General features: G+C 41.2%; 1 pseudogene; it reads right to left on the bottom strand.

The window, feature by feature from the left end:
• Positions 1 to 428: 428 nt before the first annotated feature.
• Positions 429 to 1,368, bottom strand: LOC101580435 (annotated as a pseudogene).
• Between the last annotated feature and the right edge of the window lie 4,323 nt (positions 1,369 to 5,691).

Raw genomic sequence — 5,691 nt, forward strand, 5'->3', positions numbered from 1 at the left:
GTCCTTTCTTCAGAAAATGGGTACATGCGATGATCTACCTTTCAGAATTTTTTTTAGAGTTGACAGAAACAATGCATATATTTACATAAGAAGATTGGCACCACTTGGGACAGTGTTTTAGGTATGAATAATAACTAATTTTATTGGAAGAGAGAAATATATCATAGGTTTGCTGCTAAAAATGGACATTAAAATATAATAAACATCCAGATCTTGAATTCTAAGTCGCATTCTCCAATATTGAATCTGTTCTAAAAATCTAACATTATCTTAAGGCAAATAGTTTAAAATATAATTAAGATCCTTAGAGATTATCTCTTTTTTTGAGATAAAACAATTATAACGTCCATTATTATGTTATACAAAAAAAAAAAAAAAAACCCAAAAACAAACAAAACAAAAAACAACACTGGAAAAAAAATCCTTGAGTGCAACAGCAGTAATTTAAATTTGCCGTGTATTTCGCATGCTGTTAGGATGATGACCGTTGTTAGGTGCAGGCGTCTGGTGTCGGGGGAGGTTTTATTCTCTGGCCACAGAAAATGAAGGTCTTCAGTGTCTCTGACTAGTGGCTCTTGATAAAGCTTTTGAGGTCTTCAAGAAAAGTAATGTACTCTTGATGTTCCGGGGCTGTGCTGAGCACCAGCTCATCTGCAAAGGTGCTGTCCACCCCTCGGTCGGCCAGGAAATCCTTTAGGTGGTCATACAAGGCCCAGTCCAAGGAATCTGTTAAGTGTGTAATTAGTGTCCTTCCATCCAGATTCACCTGTGGCCTGAACGCTAACTTCCTTGATAGAGAAAATGTCACTCTCAGCCACCTCTTCTCCAATCTCGTCCTCTGAGTAGTGACAGTACAGCACAAGGGCCTTCTTGCCATCACTCTTGGTAACTTCTACCACAAAATTGGGAGTTGATATCAGTTCAGGCTCTTGTTCTTCGCTCTTTTGCCCCTCTGAGGACTGCTCCTCAATATCTAAAGTTGGTGGGATGCTGTTGTCAGTGTTCAACATGACAGTGATCTTTCTGCAAAAATTTAGCTTCTGTCCCATCCACTTCCAGACCCCAGCCCCAAGATATCCTGGGAAGGGAGTTATGCTTCTGAATTTTTTTTTCCTCTTTAATTTCATCAGTAAGAAATTAAACAAAAGCTTTATCTACTTCGGTGTGCAGCACTCCAAAGCCACAGCCTCAGGCGCATGGCCCCATAGGCTGCAGGAGGCTGGGTTGGGGCAGCGACCCTGCACTCACCTCACCAACAGCAGCCCAAAAAGCCAAAGAGCCAGGGGTGGGGGAGTGGCAGGTGACAATGTGGAGGCCTGCAACCACAGTGCCCAGAGCGCAGGTCAGGTGGCGCAATAGGGGGAGCATCACAAAGGTAGCTATAGCAGGGATGCATACCTGCAAGTGCAAAGAACAACCAGGACCCAAGATTATCTCTTAAGTGGTTTGTATAGCTGGCCCAATAGCTTATGAAGGCTAGTCACATTGTTTAGATTTATGATGAATTGGTAAAATGAGCGTGTGGAGAAATTTGCCCTCAACAATAAATTATAGAGGACAGAGATTTCCTTCTTTTCAATTACTTGCAAATGTTAAGAATAGAATAGGCCAAGCACACAGTGGGTACATTACTCAGCAAATATACTTCTCTTCTTATGTTATAATATTGTAAGGAAAAACTCACACATAAGTGAACTGAGTGATAACCAGGAGAGGTGAAAGGTGTGGCTGCATGGCTTCTTGATGGATGAAACACAAGAAGTCCATCAGGTGTTTGTCTTATAGTGAAAGAGGGAAGTGCATTTGGATTGGGTCCAAAAATGTGGCCCTCAGTGTTTGTGACTTGGGGGTCCTGCAGTTTTTCTTGTAGTTTAGTCCTGCTTAGTGCCAACAAATCCAGTGTTTGTGACATGATTCCTTGGTGCCTCACTTATTTTGAAGGCTGACAGACTTGTACCTAGAGGGGATTGAGGAAGGGAAGTGGCAGAGACCAATGGCCGGTGGTCTGTGTGAGTTGGATAGGGCTGGAGAAGAGGAACTCTGTGGCAGAATGTGTGATTTGATGTTTCTTGTTATTGCCCAGGAGACTTGAGTTGGTCTGACATGAGAGAAAGAGAGAAAGAGAGAGAGAGAGAGAGAGAGAGAGAGAGAGAGAGAGAGCCCAAGCAGACAATAAACACTCAATACAAGTAAGCTCTGGAGTCAGACTACTTGGGTTCAAGTCCGTGTTTCACCACTATGAAAATAGTTCTGTGATTGTGGGCAAATAGCCTGCTATCTTGTGGCTCAAGATTTTCATCTGAAAATGGAGAATTCATGGTATCTAGTTCATCAGATTGTTGTGAAAATTACATGGGTTAAAGTGTTAGGTGACTAGACCAGTGCCTGCCACAGAGTAAGCACTCACATGAGGTTAGTTCTGCCTACTCGGTCTGCCTACCGTGATCCCTGCCACCCACACTGCCATCAGTGCTACTGCTGCACCTACACAACACTGCTCGCCTTTCAACTGGTTTGATGATTGAGATATGCATCAACTATCAGGAGAAAACCAAAAAGTTTAAGAACAGGAGAGGAAAATTAAGCTTGGATCTTGTTTTCTTATCAGAAAAACTGAGCTATGTTGACACCTTTCCCTCTCATTTTCAGTGTGAACATTGGATATGATGGAATATTGCAGGCAAGTTGATTTTCAGTGAGCCAGGTTTTCTTAGCTGTGGTTGACTAAAATGGGGTTCCTGTGAGGAACTCCAGGAGGCACAGAGGTCAAATTACTATTTGTAAATAAACAAATCAAAGGGAAATGAGACTCTCCTTTTCATTGGTAACAGGTCCTGAGAGATGGAGAGCTTAAACTTCAGTTTCTTTTTCTGAGATAACAGGTTACCTACTACACAAAAGACAAATCCCTTTTCTTCAATGATTAGACCCCTGCCAACCTTATCATGGCAGTTCATCTTGCCTCGTAGGAGCTTACCTTGCAGAGACAGTTTAAGGCGATTTCTCATGACGTACCGAAAGGCTTGTCTTGGCATGTTAAATTTCATGCCCTGTATGTGTGTAGATTCAGTTCTCAAAATTGCATATTTTTAAACAACTTACTTTCAAGTGCGAATGCATCATTAAATAAAAAGATTTCAACAATAAGTGTCTAATTGTCAAAGTGCCAATTCTCCTAACTTAGTCAATTTTCCACAACGATTTCATTTTGTAGAAGATAAAAGGGATGGAATGACTGAGAGTTGAATGACTGGTGCCTAGCAATCAGCCCAAGTGCGATGTAAACTTGGATTTCTTCCCCTAAACAGTCATTTCCAGTCTTCCATATGGATTCGGAGAGAAAAAGTTGCGAGCAGGGCTAGGCAGTCTGTACTTATTGAGATTTGAGGTGATAGAGGGCAGAGGAATAAAGGTCAGATAGACTTAGGCCTCAGATCTTAGATTAGTTCTTACTCAGTATTTGACCTTAAAAGGCATGTTAGCTCCTGAAATTATAATTCTCCCTTGCAAACTGGAGACAATAGAAATCAGCACATGATATTGCTGGAGAGAGTTGATGTTTTATTAGGTGAATTTGTTGTGGACACTGCCTAGCCCAAGTGAAAGAGCTACTCACTGATAGCTTTGCCCCTTTTACTTTTGATTAACTGCCTCCCTGAATTTTAAAGCAGCAAATTCTGGACTCAGTAAAATAGATGCAGTCTTGGAAAGTTCTCCTCAGCACTGAGGCATTGTGCTGGTAGGGGATACACATGGCCTCTTTCTACCTCCAATGAAGACAGAATTGACATGCCGTTTATTTCACCTTTGGCTAAAGTCCCTCGTGTCTGTCTGCCTTTGATGTGGTCACGGGTGAGAACTGCACACTGCCTTCAGAGGGGGATTGGCCTCCAGGAAAACCTCAAATGTCACAGAGCCACAGCTGACGAGACGCCGCTTACCTAGGCAGCGAGGAATGATTTATCCCTGATCTGTGGGAGGTCACCAAGCAGCTCAAAGCTAAACTGAAAGATTAAGGATTGATCCAGATGTAATAACACCCCAGACAAGACATACGGGCTTCCAATTCACTTGGCAGTTCTCTTTGTGCAGGGGTGTGGGGGATAGTCTGCGGCAGTCCTGGGGTTCACACAGCCTTAGAGCTGAGTTATGAGTCCTGGGCTTGATGTAGGAGAATGAGGCGCATTTTGAGGTGTGGGGAGCTCTGAAGAGATGGTGCTCATTTTATTCATTTATTCATGACTGTAGAGAATCACATGCTTCATCCTCTGCTATAGTCCAGTGTGGGATGCTAAACCCAACGCCCATACAATCTTAGAAGAGAGATGGGCAGTAACACCTCCACCCAGTTCAAAATTGACTCAAAATTGGGCACAGTCTCTAGTTACTTGTGCTGCTGCCTGGTTGCCCTGCTGCTCATCCCAGTTTGGCCTCAGTTCCCTGAAGAGGTGTTTCTCTAAATGTGATATACAAATGGCCAAAAAAAGCATTTGAGAAGATGTTCAATGTCATTGATCATTAAGAAATTCAAATCAAAACTACAGTGATCTGGGCATAGTGGCACATGCCTGTAATACCCACACTCAGGAGACTAAGGCAGGAGGATCACCACGAGTTTGAGGCCAGCCTGGGCTACATAGTGAGTACAAGGCAAACTGAGCTACATGGCAAAATCCAGTCTGAAAACACAACACACCACAACATAGTTGATGAGATAGTATTTCACCCCCTTTGTGATGATTATACTACTAATAATAAGCACAGAGAACAATAAGTGTGGGGAACTAGAAACCTTTATGTGGTGCTGGGAGGAATGTGACATGCTATAGCTATTGTGTAGAAACAGTTTGCGACTTCTTAAAAAGAGTTTAATATGTACTTACCATATGAATAAAGAATCTACCCCAGGTATATACTTAACAGATATGAAAATATTTGTCCATCAAAACTTGTAAATAGATGCTTTGAGAAGCACCACTCACAATGGCCAAGTGAAACATTTCTAGTGTCTGTCAGATGAATGTACAGACAAATATGTCCATAAAATGCAGTTTTATCCAAGTACAGAAAGGAATGAAGTATTGATGCACATTGAGCAAAAGAAGTGAGGCACAGCAGGTCACACAGTGTATGATTCCATTTATATAAAATGTTCAGGATGGGCTACATCAAAGGGACTCAGAGCAGATTATAGGTCTTCAGTGAGTAGAGGAAGGGGAAAGTGGGGAGCAATTACTGAAAGAGTACAGTGGTTGGGGTAATCAGAAAGGTTTGAAACTAGAGAAAGATAGTGGCTGCACAAGATGTTGAGTGCCCGAAATTCCCCTGGAGTAAAAATGGCTAACTTGTTATGTAAATCTATCATAGCAAAAGTACTAACAGCTCATGTAAAATTTGCCAGTAAAAATTAAATCAATGAATACATGTATGTTAATAAACATTAACATGCCTTTTCTTAACAAATACTATCTTTAAATGATTATTATGATACCATTGTAATTTTTTTTAGAGAAGAGATTTTCAGTAGCTCATCAGACTTTTTTTTTAAATTTCTTTTCTTTTTTTTTTCTTTTCTTTTTTTTTCTTTTTTATTTTTCAACAAATAATACACTGCATATATTCTTCTTAGTGGTTAATTGCTGTACAAGATGCGGACTTGTGATCCTATTTACAAACACCATTAGAACAAGT

The sequence above is a fragment of the Octodon degus genome, unplaced genomic scaffold, assembly GCF_000260255.1.
Source record: "Octodon degus isolate 3935 unplaced genomic scaffold, OctDeg1.0 scaffold00021, whole genome shotgun sequence".
Taxonomy (NCBI): domain Eukaryota; kingdom Metazoa; phylum Chordata; class Mammalia; order Rodentia; family Octodontidae; genus Octodon; species Octodon degus.